The sequence below is a fragment of the Lolium perenne genome, chromosome 7, assembly GCF_019359855.2.
Source record: "Lolium perenne isolate Kyuss_39 chromosome 7, Kyuss_2.0, whole genome shotgun sequence".
Lineage (NCBI taxonomy): Eukaryota > Viridiplantae > Streptophyta > Magnoliopsida > Poales > Poaceae > Lolium > Lolium perenne.
Window position 1 is genome coordinate 97377921 of NC_067250.2, and position 19344 is coordinate 97397264.

Sequence of the window (19344 nt, forward strand, 5' to 3'; positions counted from 1 at the left end):
CACCGGTCGAGGCGGTGGTTCCTTCACAAGGTTGGGGCGAGCTCCACAACATTAGGAGGCTCCCAACAACCTATGGGGCTAGCACAACACCAAACTAGCCTCCATAGGTGCACTTCCTCCAAGATTCCACCATAGGAACCCTAGCAACAAGATCCACTAAGGACTACCACGAATTGGTGAAATCTCTCTTGGTAGAACGATAGATCGGGGCCTCCTCCATCACTCCTCAAAGTATGGGCAAGATTGATTGGTAGGTGGGGAGATCCACTAAGCTTGAGCTCAGGAACAATGGAGGAGAGAAGAAGAGAAGAGCTGAAAACGAGCTGGGGAAGAAGGGCCCTTTAAATAGGTCTCCTCAAATCTAACCGTTATATGCAGTTTCTGCCTAAGCGGTACTACCGCTTTGGCAAGCGGTACTACCGCTCTGGATTCGAAATCCCCACAGAACTTATCCACGTGGACACACAGCGGTACTACCGCTTGAGGTACCGCAATGGCCTCTGGGAGTACTGGATCCCAAGCGGTACCGAAGCGGTACCACATCGGTAGTGCCGTAACTTATGTTACGGTACCTAAGCGGTACCGAGGCGGTACTACCGCTCTCAAGCGGTACTACCGCTCAAGGTACCGCAGAGGTACCGCAACATGTTCTGTGGGACTTTCTCAGTGTAAAGCTCCAGAGCGGTACCGTTGGGCGGTACGAGTAGGGTAGCGGTACTACCGCTCCTGGTACCGGTAGTACCGCTTTGGCAGAAACTGCTTTTTCCTCTTTTCCTCTCCAACCATGTCACCTCGCGACACACACACAAAACCAGAAAACCTATAAGCTACGCTTCAGTCCTCTGATCATGACGTGTTCAGCGAGGATACCGTGCACTTGCAAATCTAACAAAAACAATATTTGCGCACGGTTAAATTCATTCAAGTGTTGTCATCACAAGAATTTGCAACATAGCATAAGATATTATGATAGGGTTCTTGATTTGCAAAAGTAGACGGAGCTCCCCCTAGATGTGTGCATATTTGGAATATGCATTTGTATACAAATGCACACATCCTAGAGGAACAACTCTCCCTAGATTCTACAAACCATGCACATATTCCAAGAATATTTGACAAGATCATATAGCATATGCACAATATGGAGGCAACACATGATCATGCAAGGAGCTTGGGTGGATTTGTCATACCTTTTCCTTGAGAAAACCCAACTCACAATAAGTGCCTCCAAAGAATTGGTGTAGCCAACAAGAGATAAATAACGAAGATCAATAGGCTACCACGAATAAGTATTAATACAAATCGGGGGATCGGGAGATCCACAAATAGAGTAGCAAGCACGCATACGAATAAAGTTCTAAATAACTAGGGGCAAGATATGATGCCAAGGCCGAAAAACCAAAATTAAGCACCAAGCCCTTGGCATCCCCATGCAAATTCCCGTCCTAATAGATCAACTTCTCCCCCTTTGGCATCGAAACACCAAAAAGGGAGAAGAAGCATACTAACGTCCCAAGGGGATCACTCGTCATCATCATCCTCCTCGTCATCATCATCATCATCATCGTCGCCTTCCTCGTCGTCCTCCTCACCATCACCTTCCTCCATCTCCTCGTCCTTGTCGTCCTCTTCATCTTCGTCTTCATCTTCAACATGGCCCTTGCCATGAGGTGGTGGAGAGGGGCGAAAAATGCGCTCGGGGATGGAGTCCTCGGAGCTTGACCAAGTGTACTTGGACTTTCATTCACCAGGAGGTGTGATGTTGTCCTTGGAGCCCTCGGAGACGGGAAGCCCCATGTGCCTCATCATCGCCTTTTGGCGTTGGCGGATCTTCTTGTTGTTATGGTGAGCTTGATACATCTTGTCTTGGAGGTCCTCCTTGAAGCAAAATGACTTCTTGAGGAGAGCAGTGAGCTTGGCGAAGAGGACTTTGGTCTTGACGGAGTTGGGCACGAAGTCGGAGTCATCACTATCGGCTTCCTCCTCCTCGGTGTCCTTGGGTGCCTTCTTGCCAAACCTCGGAAGATCATGATTCTTGACAAGGGAGCTCTTCTCCTTATGGATAGTGATATTGGGCGGCATTGCTCTAGGAGATCTCCACGGCCAGCTTGATCCCATTTGAGGCAAATGAGCCTCATGACATAGGGCGCATATTGAGGAAGCTTGCGGAGGAACGCACAATCCCGCATCTCATGCCATATGTAATCCATGATGTCCAATTGCTTGCCGCGACCCCTCATCTGATCAGTGCGAACAAGAAGGTTCACAAGAAATCCATGCACCTCATCTTGGTTGGTATGCTTGGGGTTGATGGTGCTGCGGTAGATGCGGTTCATGATGTCGTAGACGGGTAGAAGATGATAAGCACTTCCACACAACATTCTTCCGGGGATGTAGAGGTTGGCCATCTTTTCCTTGGCCATTGGCTTGGCTTGAAGGTGAATCCGGAAGAAGTTGATATCATAGTCGGGGAGATCATAACCAATGCCCCTAACAAACTCCTGCCACGTGGCCTCCATCACGTACTCCTTGGTCATCCAGTTTAGCGAGCAGAAACCACCTTCATCTTCAAGAAACACCAAGATGGCATAGAATTGACATATCACCTCCTTGGAGTAGTCGTGGGAGAAGGTCATCAAAGGAATCAACCCTTGCTCTTCACATATCTCAAGAGCCTCCCCAAAGTATTCCGGCTTAGATTGGAGCTTTTCCATGCTAATGGAGTATTGGGGGCAACAATTGAATTCCTTAGCCCCATAGACTTCATTGTAAATCCTCTCTTGATCGGCATGGTAGAAGAAGGGATTGGGGCATTGACGAGAGTTCCTTGGCAACAAATACAGATTGTCTCCTCGTACTTGTAAGAATTGAGCTTTCTTGAGGTCGGTCATAGACTTTCGAGGACCCGAGGCAGTCCTTTTGCTAGCTGCTGCTGCTGCATCCCTCTGGCGCTTGGTGGTTCTTGTTGGAACAATCTCTTCATGCTCTTCTTCTTCTCGATGACGACGAGTAGGAGGCTTGACCTTGGCGCCACCATGGGGCTTGGATGGACCTGTGAACATCATAGGTTTGGGAGGGAATAGGGTATAAGTGCACAAGTCATGGAGTTAAAGATCAAGTAGGACACTAATAAGCATCATAGGTGAAACTAGTCAAAGCGGTAGTACCGCGACCTAACCCGGTAGTACCGCTTGGACCGGTAGTACCGCTCGTGAACGAGCGGTACTACCGCTCAAGCTCAGCACATCTAGATCAAGGTCAAGATTCATGGAAAAGAAGTTCATAGTCTCACACAATGTTGCTAGCTAGTATCCCCGTACATGAAGAGCTTCCAAGAAGGTTTCTCCACCACAAACCCCCATCAAACCCTAGCCTATGCATCTAGGGAGTTCAACACACCCTAGAGAGAGAGATTAGAGCCCATACCGGAGGACTTGGTGGAGAAGAGGGTGGGGAAGCTTCTCCACGGAGGAGATTTGACCGGGGATGGCCGGAGGAGGAGATCGGGGCCGGTCCCCTCGAGGTCTTGGAGCTTGGGGGCGTTTTGACTTGAAGTGGATGGGGAAAAGTGATGAGTTGGGAAGGAACTCGTCCCACCCGGTACCCTAAGTCAAAAGTGCAAGCGGTAGTACCGCTCATGTGAGCGGTAGTACCGCTTACTGGTACTTGCCCGGTACCTCGGGCGGTAGTACCGCTCTGGGGCAAACTCCTGACAGTCGTCAGGTTACTGCACCGGAGCGGTCGTACCGGCCTCCAAAACTCCAAAACACTCAGATTTTGGTGTAGACTTGTGCTTTTACACTGAATTGGCTCAAGAGGTAGGTATTGGTTTAGGTTTAGATGTCGGAACTGTTAAGGTACTACTCAACCAAGCTTGCAAGAATCAAAGCATGAAAAGCCAAGCTTGGGTGAATCTCCCACAAAGAACATGGAGAGAAAAAAACCAAAAGCAAAAAGGGAAAAAGGGAAAAAGAAACCAAAAGAAAATCAAAGAAAACAAGAAGAACAAAAAAAAGCTCCTCAAGGAGGAGGTTGATGGCCGAGGCCACCGTGTGAGAGTATAGTGGTGTGAGGTCGCGTAGATGTATCTAGGACCAACGGTCACAACTCAACATGAAGCTCATTAGTCACTTAGTTGACAAATAGAGAATGTTTTGGGTTTCTTTATGCATTATGGGGGGAGGGATAGCTCAATAAGTTTAAAGCGCACTCCCCCTATGTTCATGCGTGTTTTCCATCTAGACATATAACACAAAAGTGGTATGTGAATACCCACTCTCAACGCAATGTCCGGATGAAAAGCACAAAGGGAGAGAAGCAAACCTTATCGTTGACCGGTAGAGCATGAGACCGTTTCCTTGTCGGCCTCATCAAGGGAGTGTTGACACTTTAGGTACTTCGGGGTTCCTATACCGTTGGCCCCTTACATATCTTGCTATTGAGAATGTCTTGAACGTACTTTGCTCGAGTTATGAAGGAGCCTTGACACTTTTGCACACCGGCGAGAATGGACCATAGGGATAGATTCTTGTGAGGTCCCTTGATCTTCATCATGGTTTAGGTCCTTGCCTTGACCCTCATTGTTGTTGATGCCGAACTTGAGGTTGTGGAAGAGGTGGACTTTCACTTGGTTGTTCAACGGAAGAAGCTTGGCCTTGTGGTGTAGATGGCTCCACATAGGTGGAACTTCATCCTTCCCCGGCACTCATAGAAGGTAGCTTTTGAGGTCGGCGAGTGCCAACACCCATCCTTCGTACGGTAACCGGGGGAATTGCATCTCCTTTCTCACAAGAAGCACATCGCCCCTCCAAAGAACTATCATCTTCAACAAAAGTCCCATCACACAATTCCACAAGCACACAATAGACTCATACTCCATCATCATGTTTGAGTGTCTTCACTAAAGTTTGACTTTCTCTTCAGACAACCCCATGGTTTTGGGGAAAGAAAATGGCTAGGAGCATATGTTGGATTCCTTCTTTGCCAAGGAAGACATCCAAGATGTAGAACTTGAACTCCATTCCATTGTTGGTCCTTATTGCGAAGATCATGGTGTAGAACTTGCGTTGAACTTGATTGAAAAACTTCATCATGGTCCATTGGGTCTTACTCTTGAACTCGTGATAGATATGGTTGTCTTGGCCTTGTGAGGAGCCCCATGCCTTTTCTTTCAACGCAATCCCTACAAAACACGATCTCTACAAAAGGAAGCATTTTCAATTAGTCCAAGACCGTGGCCTCTCGGAGAGACTAGCTCCACAAGAGGACCACCACATGTTCATTGTAAAAGGTACAAAGACCCAAGCGTGTGAAACGATGAACGAAAAGAATTTTGTAAACAAGGGTCTTGACAAGGTAGGATGTACCACCACCTTGTCAAGGCCCAATACCTTTGAGCTTGCTTGTGTTGTCGCCATGAGAAATAGTAGAAAGAGATGGCTCGAGAACGACAACAAATTCCTTGCTTCCGGTCATAAGACTAGTGGCTTCAACATCAACCACCCAATAAGCACCACCGAAAGCAAGGTCCTTCATGGATCAAGACTTGGATATAGGAACCCATTTTTCAACGGGTCCTATAATGATGTCCCTCTTTATCTTGATCCTTCTTCCTCTCTTCTTCTTTGGCTTTATAGCCACTTCTCCTTGATTGCAAGATCCCTCATTGGCTTCGACTCTAGCTTCAATGACTCCTTCCAAGAATTGGGCTTGGATTTGGAGACTTTGAATTTTGGACTTCAAATGGTTGACTTCATCTTCATGATCCGGGTGAGGGTGAGTGATGTCAAATACTTGAACCTCTTTCTTCTTATTCACCCGGAATTGTTCCGATAATGCTTCTTCTAGAAGAGAATTCCTTTTCAAGAGCAAACGCTTGTGTCCTTCTAAGGTTGCAATGTCGTCTTCATGGTTGCAACAAATGTGGTCCTTGCTTGCGAGATGGTACTCTTTCAACGCTTCATCTTGCATGGACTTGATAACCATAAGGTTGGCCTTGCTCCTCTTTAGAGAGGCAATTTCTTCCTCATGGTTACAGCAAGTAATCTTTTCCTTGCTCAAGCGAACCCACTCCATCAAGGACTCATTTTGCATATCATTCACTTCCTTGAGCTTGGCCTTGTGTCTCTTTAGAGTGGCAATCTCTTCTTCATGATCACAACATGGCACCTTCTCTTTACTTAAGCGGTGGTACTCATCCAAGGCTTCCTCTTGGATAGAAATGACTTCCAAGAATCTTGCATTATGTCTTCTCAAAGAACAAACTTCATCAAGGAGCTTATCACAACATGAATTGGGACCTTCGTCTTCTTTCTTCTTGTACACTTTGATGACGCGTCAAGCACACGCCCGTTGGGAACCCCAGCTAAGAGGAAGGTGTGATGCGTACAACAACAAGTTTTCCCTCAGTAAGAAACCAAGGTTATCGAACCAGTAGGAGTCAAGGAGCACGTGAAGGTTGTTGGTGACGGAGTGTAGTGCGGCGCAACACCAGGGATTCCGGCGCCAACGTGGAACCTGCACAACACAATCCAAATACTTTGCCCCAACTTAACATTGAGGTTGTCAATCTCACCGGCTTGCTGTAAACAAAGGATTAAATGTATGGTGTGGAAAATGATGTTTGTTCACGAAGAACATTAAAGAACAATGATTGCAGTAGATTGTATTCAGATGTAAAAGAATGGACCGGGGTCCACAGTTCACTAGTGGTGTCTCTCCAATAAGATAAAGCATGTTGGGTGAACAAATTACAGTTGGGCAATTGACAAATAAAGAGGGCATAACAATGCACATACATATCATGATGAGTAGTGTGAGATTCAATCGGGCATTACGACAAAGTACATAGACCGCTATCCAGCATGCATCTATGCCTAAAAAGTCCACCTTCGGGTTAGCATCCGCACCCCTTCCAGTATTAAGTTGCAAACAACAGACAATTGCATTAAGTATGGTGCGTAATGTAATCAACACAAATATCCTTAGACAAAGCATCGATGTTTTATCCCTAGTGGCAACAGCACATCCACAACCTTAGAACTTTCTGTCACTGTCCCAGATTTAATGGAGGCATGAACCCACTATCGAGCATAAATACTCCCTCTTGGAGTCACAAGTATCAACTTGGCTAGAGCCTCTACTAGCAACGGAGAGCATGCAAGATCATAAACAACACATATATGATAGATTGATAATCAACATGACATAGTATTCCATATTCATCGGATCCCACCAAACACAACATGTAGCATTACAAATAGATGATCTTGATCATGATAGGCAGCTCACAAGATCTAACATGATAGCACAATGAGGAGAAGACAACCATCTAGCTACTGCTATGGACCCATAGTCCAGGGGTGAACTACTCACACATCAATCCGGAGGCGATCATGGCGATGAAGAGTCCTCCGGGAGATGATTCCCCTCTCCGGCAGGGTGCCGGAGGCGATCTCCTGAATCCCCCGAGATGGGAGTGGCGGCAGCGGTGTCTCTGGAAGGTTTTCCGTATCGTGGCTCTCGGTACAGGGGTTTTCGCGATGAAGGCTATAAGTAGGCGGAAGGGCAGGGTTGGAGGCGGCACGAGGGGCCCACACCATAGGGCGGCGTGGGCCCCCTTTGGCCGCGCGGCCCTATGGTGGCGGCGCCTCGTCGCCCCACTTCGTATCCCCTTCGGTCTTCTGGAAGCTTCGTGGAAAAATAAGACCTTGGGCGTTGATTTCGTCCAATTCCGAGAATATTTCCTTTGTAGGATAACTGAAACCAAAAACAGCAAAAAACAACAACTGGCTCTTCGGCATCTTGTCAATAGGTTAGTGCCGGAAAATGCATAATAATGACATAAAGTGTGTATAAAACATGTGAGTATCATCATAAAAGTAGCATGGAACATAAGAAATTATAGATACGTTTGAGACGTATCAAGCATCCCCAAGCTTAGTTCCTACTCGCCCTCGAGTAGGTAAACGATAACAAGGATAATTTCTGAAGTGACATGCTATCATAATCTTGATCAATACTATTGTAAAGCATATGAGATGAATGAAGTGATTCGAAGCAATGGTAAAGACAATGATTAAACAACTGAATCATATAGCAAAGACTTTTCATGAATAGTACTTTCAAGACAAGCATCAATAAGACTTGCATAGGAGTTGACTCATAAAGTAATAGATTCTTAGTAGAAAGTTTTGAAGCAACACGAAGGAAGATATAAGTTTCAACAGTTGCTTTCAACTTCAACATGTTTATCTCATGGATAATTGTCAACACAAAGTAATATGATGAATGCAAATAAGCAAGTATGTAGGAATCAATGCACACAGTTGACACAAGTGTTTGCTTCTAAGATAGAAAGAAGTAGGTGAACTGACTCAACATAAAGTAAAAGAAAGGCCCTTCGCAGAGGGAAGCATGGATTGCTATATTTGTGCTAGAGCTTTTATTTTGAAAACATAGAAACAATTTTGTCAACGGTAGTAATAATTCATATGTGTTATGCATAAGACATCTTATAAGTTGCAAGCCTCATGCATAGTATACCAATAGTGCCCGCACCTTGTCCTAATTAGCTTGGATTTACATGGATTATCATTGTATAGCATATGTTTCAACCAAGTATCACAAAGGGGTACCTCTATGCCGCCTGTACAAAGGTCTAAGGAGAAAGTTCGCATTGGATTTCTCGCTTTTGATTATTCTCAACTTAGACATCCATACCGGGAAAACATAGACAACAGATAATGGACTCCTCTTTAATGCATAAGCATTCAACAACAGATAATATTCTCATAAGAGATTGAGGATTGTTGTCTAAACTGAAACTTCCACCATGGATCATGGCTTTAGTTAGCGGCCCAATGTTCTTCTCAAACAATATGCATACTCAAACCATTTGATCATGATAAATCACCCTTACTTCAGACAAGACAAACATGCATAGCAACTCAGATGATATTCAACAAAGGTGAAATAGTTGATGGCGTCCCCAGGAACATGGTTATCGCTCAACAAGCAACTTATAAGAAATAAGATACATAAGCGACATATTCTTCATCACAATAGTTTTTAAGCTATTTTTCCCATGAGCTATATATTGCAAAGACAAAGAATGGAATTTTAAAGGTAGCACTCAAGCAATTTACTTTGGAATGGCAGAGAAATACCATGTAGTAGGTAAGTATGGTGGACACAAATGGCATAGTTTTTGGCTCAAGGATTTTGGATGCACGAGAAGTAATCCCTCTCAATACAAGGCTTAGGCTAGCAAGGTTGTTTGAAGCAAACACAAGTATGAACTGGTACAACAAAACTTACATAAAAACATATTGCAAGCATTATAAGACTCTACACTGTCTTCCTTGTTGTTCAAACCCTCACCAGAAAATATCTAGACTTTAGAGAGACCAATCATGCAAACAAAATTTCAACAAGCTCTATGGTATTTCTTCATTAATAGTTTAGGGATTCGTTGCATAGAAAACAAAAAATTTCCTACCGCGAACACGCAATCCAAGCCAAGATGCAATCTAGAAGACGGTAGCAACGAGGGGATTATCGAGTCTCACCCTTGAAGAGATTCCAAAGCCTACAAGATGAGGCTCTTGTTGCTGCGGTAGACGTTCACTTGCCGCTTGCAAAAGCGCGTAGAAGATCTTGATCACGGCGCCACGAACGGGCAGCACCTCCGTACTCGGTCACACGTTCGGTTGTTGATGAAGACGACGTCCACCTCCCCGTTCCAGCGGGCAGCGGAAGTAGTATCTCCTCTTGAATCCGGCAGCACGACGGCGTGGTGTCGGTGGTGGTGGAGAAACCCGGTGGAGCTTCGCTAAGCGTGCGGGAAGTGGAGGAGCGGGGCGGCTAGGGTTTGGGGAGAGGGGGCACCGGCCACTCTAGGGGTGCGGCCACCTTGTGGTTGTTGGGGTGGCCGCCCCCTTCCCTTGGCCCTCATTATATAGGTGGAAGCCCCAAGTGTTGGACTACAAGTCTCCGAATAAGACCCGAACCCAAAACCTTCCATGTGATAGGGAAACCTACCCAAGGTGGGAATCCCACTTGGGGTGGGATTCCCCCCTTCCATGTGGGGGGGTGGCCGGCCCCCTTTGGGGAGTCCACTTGGGACTCCTCCCCTTCTAGGGTTGGCCGGCCATGGAGGTGGAGTCCCTTTGGGACTCCGCCTTCCAAAGTGGTTTCTTCCGGACTTTTCTAGAACCTTCTAGAACCTTCCATAGAACCTTCCGTATCATTTTAAATCTTATAAAATGACTTCCTATATGTGAATCTTATTCTCCGGACCATTCCGGAACTCCTCGTGATGTCCGGGATCTCATCCGGGACTCCGAACAAATATTCGAACTCCATTCCATATTCAAGTTCTACCATTTCAACATCCAACTTTAAGTGTGTCACCCTACGGTTCGTGAACTATGCGGACATGGTTGAGTACTCACTCCGACCAATAACCAATAGCGGGATCTGGAGATCCATAATGGCTCCCACATATTCAACGATGACTTTAGTGATCGAATGAACCATTCACATACGATACCAATTCCATTTGTCACGCGATATTTTACTTGTCCGAGGTTTGATCATCGGTATCACTCTATACCTTGTTCAACCTCGTCTCCTGACAAGTACTCTTTACTCGTACCGTGGTATGTGGTCTCTTATGAACTCATTCATATGCTTGCAAGACATTAGACGACATTCCACCGAGAGGGCCCAGAGTATATCTATCCATCATCGGGATGGACAAATCCCACTGTTGATCCATATGCCTCAACTCATACTTTCCGGATACTTAATCCCACCTTTATAACCACCCATTTACGCAGTGGCGTTTGATGTAATCAAAGTACCTTTCCGGTATAAGTGATTTACATGATCTCATGGTCATAAGGACTAGGTAACTATGTATCGAAAGCTTATAGCAAATAACTTAATGACGTGATCTTATGCTACGCTTAATTGGGTGTGTCCATTACATCATTCATACAATGATATAACCTTGTTATTAATAACATCCAATGTTCATGATTACGAAACTAATCATCTATTAATCAACAAGCTAGTTAAGAGGCATACTAGGGACTCTTTGTTGTTTACATATCACACATGTATCAATGTTTCGGTTAATACAATTATAGCATGATATATAAACATTTATCATAAACATAAAGATATATAATAACCACTTTATTATTGCCTCTAGGGCATATCTCCTTCAGTCTCCCACTTGCACTAGAGTCAATAATCTAGATTACATTGTAAGGTACCTAACACCCATGGCATTCTGGTGTTGGTCATGCTTTGCCCTAGGGAGAGCTTTAGTCAACGGATCTGCTACATTCAGATCAGTGTGTACTTTGCAAATCTTTACTTCTCCATCTTCGATGTACTCGCGAATCGAGTGGTAACGCAGCTTGATATGCTTCAGCCTCTTGTGTGACCTTGGTTCTTGTGCATTGGCGATGGCACCCATGTTGTCACAGTAAATGACTAGTGGGTCCAATGCACTAGGAACCACACCGAGCTCTACAATGAACCTCTTCATCCATACCGCTTCTGATGAAGCCTCTGAAGCCGCTATGTACTCTGATTCTGTTGAAGACTTCGCCACCGTGCACTGCTTCGAGCTTGCCCAGCTTACTGCAACACCATTCAATATAAACACGTACCCAGACTGTGACTTAGAGTCATCAGGATCAGTGTTCCAACTTGCATCGGTGTAACCACTTACAACAAGCTCTTGGTCACCTCCATAATAAAGAAACATATCCTTAGTTCTTTTCAAGTACTTCAGGATATTCTTGACCGCTGTCCAGTGTTCCATTCCTGGATCACTTTGATATCTGCTAGTCAAACTAACATCATGTGCTATATCCGGTCTAGTACATAGCATGGCATACATGATAGATCCTACTGCTGAGGCATAGGGGATATTACTCATCCTTTCTCTTTCTTCTTCCGTAGCCGGTCCTTGAGTCTTACTCAAGACCTTGCCTGGTAACATAGGTAAGAACCCTTTCTTACTTTCGTCCATTCTAAACTTCTTTAGAATCTTGTCCAGATATGTACTCTGTGATAGCCCTATTAGGCGTCTTGATCTATCTCTATAAATCTTGATGCCTAATATATACGATGCTTCACCAAGGTCTTTCATTGAAAAACTATTATTCAAATAACCTTTTACACTGCTTAATAGTTCTATATCATTCCCAATCAATAATATGTCATCTACATATAATATCAGGAATGCTACAGAGCTCCCACTCACTTTCTTGTAAATACAGGCCTCTCCATGACACTGTATAAACCCGAAGTCTTTGATCACCTTATCAAAGCGTCGGTTCCAACTTCTTGATGCTTGCTTCAGTCCATAGATTGAACGCTGAAGTTTGCATACTTTGTCAGCATTTTTAGGATCGACAAAACCTTTGGGTTGTACCATATACAACTCTTCCTCAATGTCTCCATTAAGGAACGCCGTTTTGACATCCATCTGCCAAATCTCATAATCGAAAAATGCAGCTATTGCTAACAAAATCCTCACAGATTTTAGCTTCGCTACAGGTGAGAAAGTCTCATCGTAGTCAACTCCTTGAATTTGTCGGAAACCCTTTGCGACAAGTCGAGCTTTATAGACAGTAATATTACCATCAGCATCTGTTTTTCTCTTGAAGATCCATTTGTTCTCGACAGCCTTGCGGCTATCAGGTAAGTCTACCAAAGTCCATACTTTGTTGTCATACATGGATCCCATTTCAGATTTCATGGCTTCTTGCCATTTGTTGGAATCTGGGCTCATCATCGCTTCTTCATACGTCGCAGGGTCCTCATCATTGTTGTCCACAATCATGACATTTAGACAAGGATCATACCAATCAGGAGTGGCACGTTCCCTTGTCGATCTGCGAGGTTCAGTAGTTTCCTCGTTCGAAGTTTCATGATCATTATCATTAGCTTCCTCTGTTGCCGGTGTAGGCGGTACAGGTACAACTTCGATCTTGCGCTACTCTGATCAACGAGTATAGATTCATCAATCTCATCGAGTTCTACTTTTCTTCCAGTCACTTCTTTAGTGAGAAATTCTTTCTCAAGAAAGGTTCCGTTCTTAGCAACAAAGATTTTGCCTTCGGATCTGTGATAGAAAGTGTACCCTATAGTTTCCTTAGGGTATCCTATGAAGACGCATTTCTCCGCTTTGGGTTCTAGCTTGTCCGGTTGTAACTTCTTTACATAGGCTTCGCAACCCCAAACTTTAAGGAACGACATCTTAGGTTTCTTATTAAACCATAATTCATACGGTGTCGTTTCTACGGATTTTGATGGTGCTCTATTTAAAGTGAATGCGGCTGTCTCTAATGCATAATTCCAAAATGATAACGGCAAATCAGTAAGAGACATCATAGAATGAACCATATCTAAGAGAGTTCGATTACGACGTTCGGACACACCGTTTCGTTGTGGTGTTTCTGGTGGTGTCAATTGTGAAAGTATTCCGCATTTCTTTAAATGCATGCCAAACTCATAACTCAGATATTCACCTCCACGACCAGATCGTAGAAATTTAATCTTCTTGTTACGTTGATTTTCTACTTCACTTTGAAATTCCTTAAACTTCTCAAAAGTTTCGGATTTATGTTTCATGAAATAGATATACCCATATCTACTCAGATCATCTGTGAAGGTTAGAACATAACGATAACTACCGCGCGATGCTACGCTCATTGGTCCGCACACATCGGTATGTATGATTTCCAATAAGTCAGTAGCTCGCTCCATCATACCAGAAAATGGAGTCTTAGTCATTTTTCCCATTAGACATGCTTCGCATCTATCAAGTGACTCAAAGTCAAGTGATTCAAGTAATCCATCGGTATGGAGTTTCTTCATGCGTTTCACTCCAATATGACCAAGACGACAGTGCCACATATAAGTAGAATTATCATTCAATTTAATTCGCTTAGCATCAATGTTATGTATATGCGTATCACTACTATCGAGATCTAACAGAAATAAGCCATTCTTTTCAGGTGCTCGACCATAAAAGATATTATTCATAAAAATAGAACAACCATTATTCTCAGACTTGAATGAATAACCGTCTTGCATTAAACAAGATCCAGATATAATGTTCATGCTCAACGCGGGTACAAAATAACAATTATTTAGGCTTAAAACTAATCCCGAAGGTAGATGTAGAGGAAGTGTGCCGACAGCGATCACATCGACTTTGGACCCTTTTCCAACGCGCATCGTCACTTCATCTTTCAATAGTCTTCGTTTATTCTTTAGTTCCAGTTTCGAGTTACAAATATGAGCAACCGAACCAGTATCAAATACCTAGGTACTAGAACGAGAACCAGTGAGATAAACATCTATAACATGTATATCAGATATACCTTCTTTCTTTTTCTTGACAAGGCCGCTCTTCAGATCAGCCAGATACTTGGAGCAATTACGCTTCCAGTGTCCCTTCTCCTTGCAGTAATAGCACTCAGCATCAGGTTTAGGGCCGTTCTTAGGTTTCACAGTAGGCGTGGCAGCTTTCTTGCCACCCTTCTTGAATTTCCCCTTAGACTTGCCCTGTTTCTTGAAACTGGTGGTCTTGTTGACCATCAACACTTGGTGCTCTTTCTTGATCTCAATCTCAGCAGCTTTTAGCATGCCAAAGTGTTCAGGTAACTCCTTGTTCATGTTCTGCATATTGTAGTTCATCACAAAGTTCTTGTAACTTGGTGGCAGTGATTGAAGGACACGATTAATCCCCAGTCTATTAGGAATCACTATTCCCAAGTCACTGAGTTTCTTCGCATGCCCGGTCATGGCGAGCATGTGCTCACTAACGGAGCTGCCTTCTTCCATCATGCAGCTGAAGAAGTGTTTCGATGCTTCATAGCATTCCACGGCCGCATGAGTTTCAAATATAGCTTTCAGCTCATTGACCAACTCATGAGGATCGTGGTGCTCAAAACGTTTTTGAAGATCGGCTTCCAGACTGCACAGGAGGGCACACTGAACTTGAGAGTACCGAGTTTTCCGAGTCGCGTAAACAGCTTTTACTTCATCAGTTTCAGTTTCTGCAGGAGGGTCACCTAGCGGTGCATCAAGCACAAATTGCAGATTTCCGCCAGAGAGGAAGATCCTCACATGACGGAACCAGTCGGTGAAGTTGCTACCGTTGCTCTTAAGTTTTTCTTTCTCTAGGAACTGGTTAAAATTGACTGGGGACGCCATCTCTACAACATATATTTGCAAAAGTTTAGACTAAGTTTATGACAAATTGAGTTCAAATTTTAATTCAACATAATTAAAAAACTAGGTGAACTCCCACTCAAAACAATATCCCTCGCATTGTCTTAGTGATCACACGAACCAAATCCACCGCACCTAAGTCCGATCATCACGAGACAAGGTGTGATTTCAATGGCGAACACTCAAAGTGTTCATCATATCAACCATATGATTCATGCTCTACCTTTCGGTATCACGTGTTCCGAGACCATGTCTGTACATGCTAGGCTCGTCAAGGCCACCTTAGTATCCGCATGTGCAAAACTGGCTTGCACCCGTTGTATGCACTTGTTGATTCTATCACACCCGATCATCACGAGATGCTTCGAAACGACAAGTCTTGGCAACAGTGCTACTAAGGATGAACACTTTATTATCTTGAGATTTTAGTGAGGGATCATCTTATAATGCTACCGTCGCGATCTAAGCAAAATAAGATGCATAAAAGGATTAACATCACATGCAGTTCATATGTGATATGATATGGCCCTTTTGTCTTTGCGCCTTTGATCTTCATCTCCAAAGCACGGACATGATCTCCATCATCTTCGGGCATGATCTCCATCATCGTCGGCCTAGCGTCAAGGTCAATGGCGCCGTCTTCATGATTGTCCTCCATGTAGCAACTATTACAACTACTTTGAAATACTACTCAACATGAAATTTAAAGACAACCATAAGGCTCCTGCCGGTTTCCACAATACAATAATGATCATCTCATACATATTCATCATCACATTATGGCCATATCACATCACCAAACCCTGCAAAAACAAGTTAGACGTCTCTAATTTGGTTTGCATATTTTACGTGGTTTAGGGTTTTCGATAGAGATCTAATCTACCTACGAACATGAACCACAACATTGATACTAATGTTGTCAATAGAAGAGTAAATTGAATCTTTACTATAGTAGGAGAGACCGACACCCGCAAAGCCTCTTATGCAATACAAGTTGCATGTTGAACGAGGAACAAGTCTCATGAACGCGGTCATGTAAAGTTAGTCCGAGCCGCTTCATCCCACTATGCCACAAAGATGCAAAGTACTCAAACTAAAGATAACAAGAGCATCAACGCCCACAAAACCATTGTGTTCTACTCGTGCAACCATCTATGCATAGACACGGCTCTGATACCACTGTAGGGATTCGTTGCATAGAAAACAAAAAATTTCCTACCGCGAACACGCAATCCAAGCCAAGATGCAATCTAGAAGACGGTAGCAACGAGGGGATTATCGAGTCTCACCCTTGAAGAGATTCCAAAGCCTACAAGATGAGGCTCTTGTTACTGCGGTAGACGTTCACTTGCCGCTTGCAAAAGCGCGTAGAAGATCTTGATCACGGCGCCACGAACGGGCAGCACCTCCGTACTCGGTCACACGTTCGCTTGTTGATGAAGACGACGTCCACCTCCCCGTTCCAGCGGGCAGCGGAAGTAGTAGCTCCTCTTGAATCCGGCTGCATGACGGCGTGGTGTCGGTGGTGGTGGAGAAACCCGGCGGAGCTTCGCTAAGCGTGCGGGAAGTGGAGGAGCGGGGCGACTAGGGTTTGGGGAGAGGGGGCGCCGGCCACTCTAGGGGTGCGGCCACCTTGTGGTTGTTGGGGTGGCCGACCCCCTCCCCTTGGCCCTCATTATATAGGTGGAAGCCCCAAGTGTTGGACTACAAGTCTCCGAATAAGACCCGAACCCAAAACCTTCCATGTGATAGGGAAACCTACCCAAGGTGGGAATCCCACTTGGGGTGGGATTCCCCCCTTCCATGTGGGGGGGGGGGGTGGCCGGCCCCCTTTGGGGAGTCCACTTGGGACTCCTCCCCTTCTAGGGTTGGCCGGCCATGGAGGTGGAGTCCCTTTGGGACTCCGCCTTCCAAAGTGGTTTCTTCCAGACTTTTCTAGAACCTTCCATAGAACCTTCCGGATCATTTTAAATCTTATAAAATGACTTCCTATATGTGAATCTTATTCTCCGGACCATTCCGGAACTCCTCGTGATGTCCGGGATCTCATCCGGGACTCCGAACAAATATTTGAACTCCATTCCATATTCAAGTTCTACCATTTCAACATCCAACTTTAAGTGTGTCACCCTACGGTTCGTGAACTATGCGGACATGGTTGAGTACTCACTCCGACCAATAACCAATAGCGGGATCTGGAGATCCATAATGGCTCCCACATATTCAACGATGACTTTAGTGATCGAATGAACCATTCACATACGATACCAATTCCCTTTGTCACGCGATATTTTACTTGTCCGAGGTTTGATCATCGGTATCACTCTATACCTTGTTCAACCTCGTCTCCTGACAAGTACTCTTTACTCGTACCGTGGTATGTGGTCTCTTATGAACTCATTCATATGCTTGCAATACATTAGACGACATTCCACCGAGAGGGCCCAGAGTATATCAATCCGTCATCGGGATGGACAAATCCTTTGTTGATCCATATGCCTCAACTCATACTTTCCGGATACTTAATCCCACCTTTATAACCACCCATTTACGCAGTGGCGTTTGATGTAATCAAAGTACCTTTCCGGTATAAGTGATTTACATGATCTCATGGTCATAAGGACTAGGTAACTATGTATCGAAAGCTTATAGCAAATAACTTAATGACGTGATCTTATGCTACGCTTAATTGGGTGTGTCCATTACATCATTCATACAATGATATAACCTTGTTATTAATAACATCCAATGTTCATGATTATGAAACTAATCATCTATTAATCAACAAGCTAGTTAAGAGGCATACTAGGGACTCTTTGTTGTTTACATATCACACATGTATCAATGTTTCGGTTAATACAATTATAGCATGATATATAAACATTTATCATAAACATAAAGATATATAATAACCACTTTATTATTGCCTATAGGGCATATCTCCTTCAAATAGGTGCAAAGTACATGATGCAAGAGCTTAAACATGATCTATTTGAGCACAACAATTGCCAAGTATCAAATTATTCAAGACATTATACCAATTACCACATGCAGCATTTTCTGTTTCCAACCATATAACAATGAACGAAGCAGTTTCAACCTTCGCCATGAACATTAAGAGTAAAGCTAAGAACACATGTGTTCATATGCAACAGAGGAGCGTGTCTCTCTCCCACACAAAGAATGCTAGGATCCGATTTTATTCAAACACAAAAACGAAAATAAAAACATACAGACGCTCCAATTAAAGCACATAAGATGTGACGGAATAAAAATACAGTTTCACTAGAGGTGACCTGATAATTTGTCGATGAAGAAGGGGATGCCTTGGGCATCCCCAAGCTTAGATGCTTGAGTCTTCTTGAAATATGCATGGATGAACCACGGGGGCATCCCCAAGCTTAGAGTTTTCACTCTTCTTGATCATATTGTATCATCCTCCTCTCTTGATCCTTGAAAACTTCCTCCACACCAAACTCAAAACAAACTCATTAGAGGGTTAGTGCATAACCAAAAATTCACATATTCAGAGGTGACATAATCATTCTTAACACTTCTGGACATTGCACAAAGCTACTGAAAGTTAATGGAACAAAGAAATCCGTCAAACATAGCAAAACAGGCAATGCGAAATAAAAGGCAGAATCTGTCAAAACAGAACAGCCCGTAAAGACGAATTTTTCTGGGGCACTTAACTTGCTCAGATGAAAATGCTCAAATTGAATGAAAGTTGTAGGATAACGTTGCATAGAAAACAAAAACTTTCCTATGGCGAACACGCAATCCAAGCCAAGATGCAATCTAGAAGACGGTAGCAACGAGGGGATTATCGAGTCTCACCCTTGAAGAGATTCCAAAGCCTACAAGATGAGGCTCTTGTTGCTGCGGTAGACGTTCACTTGCCGCTTGCAAAAGCGCGTAGAAGATCTTGATCACGGCGCCACGAACGGGCAGCACCTCCGTACTCGGTCACACGTTCGGTTGTTGATGAAGACGACGTCCACCTCCCGTTCCAGCGGGCAGCGGAAGTAATAGCTCCTCTTGAATCTGACAGCACGACGGCGTGGTGTCGGTGGTGGT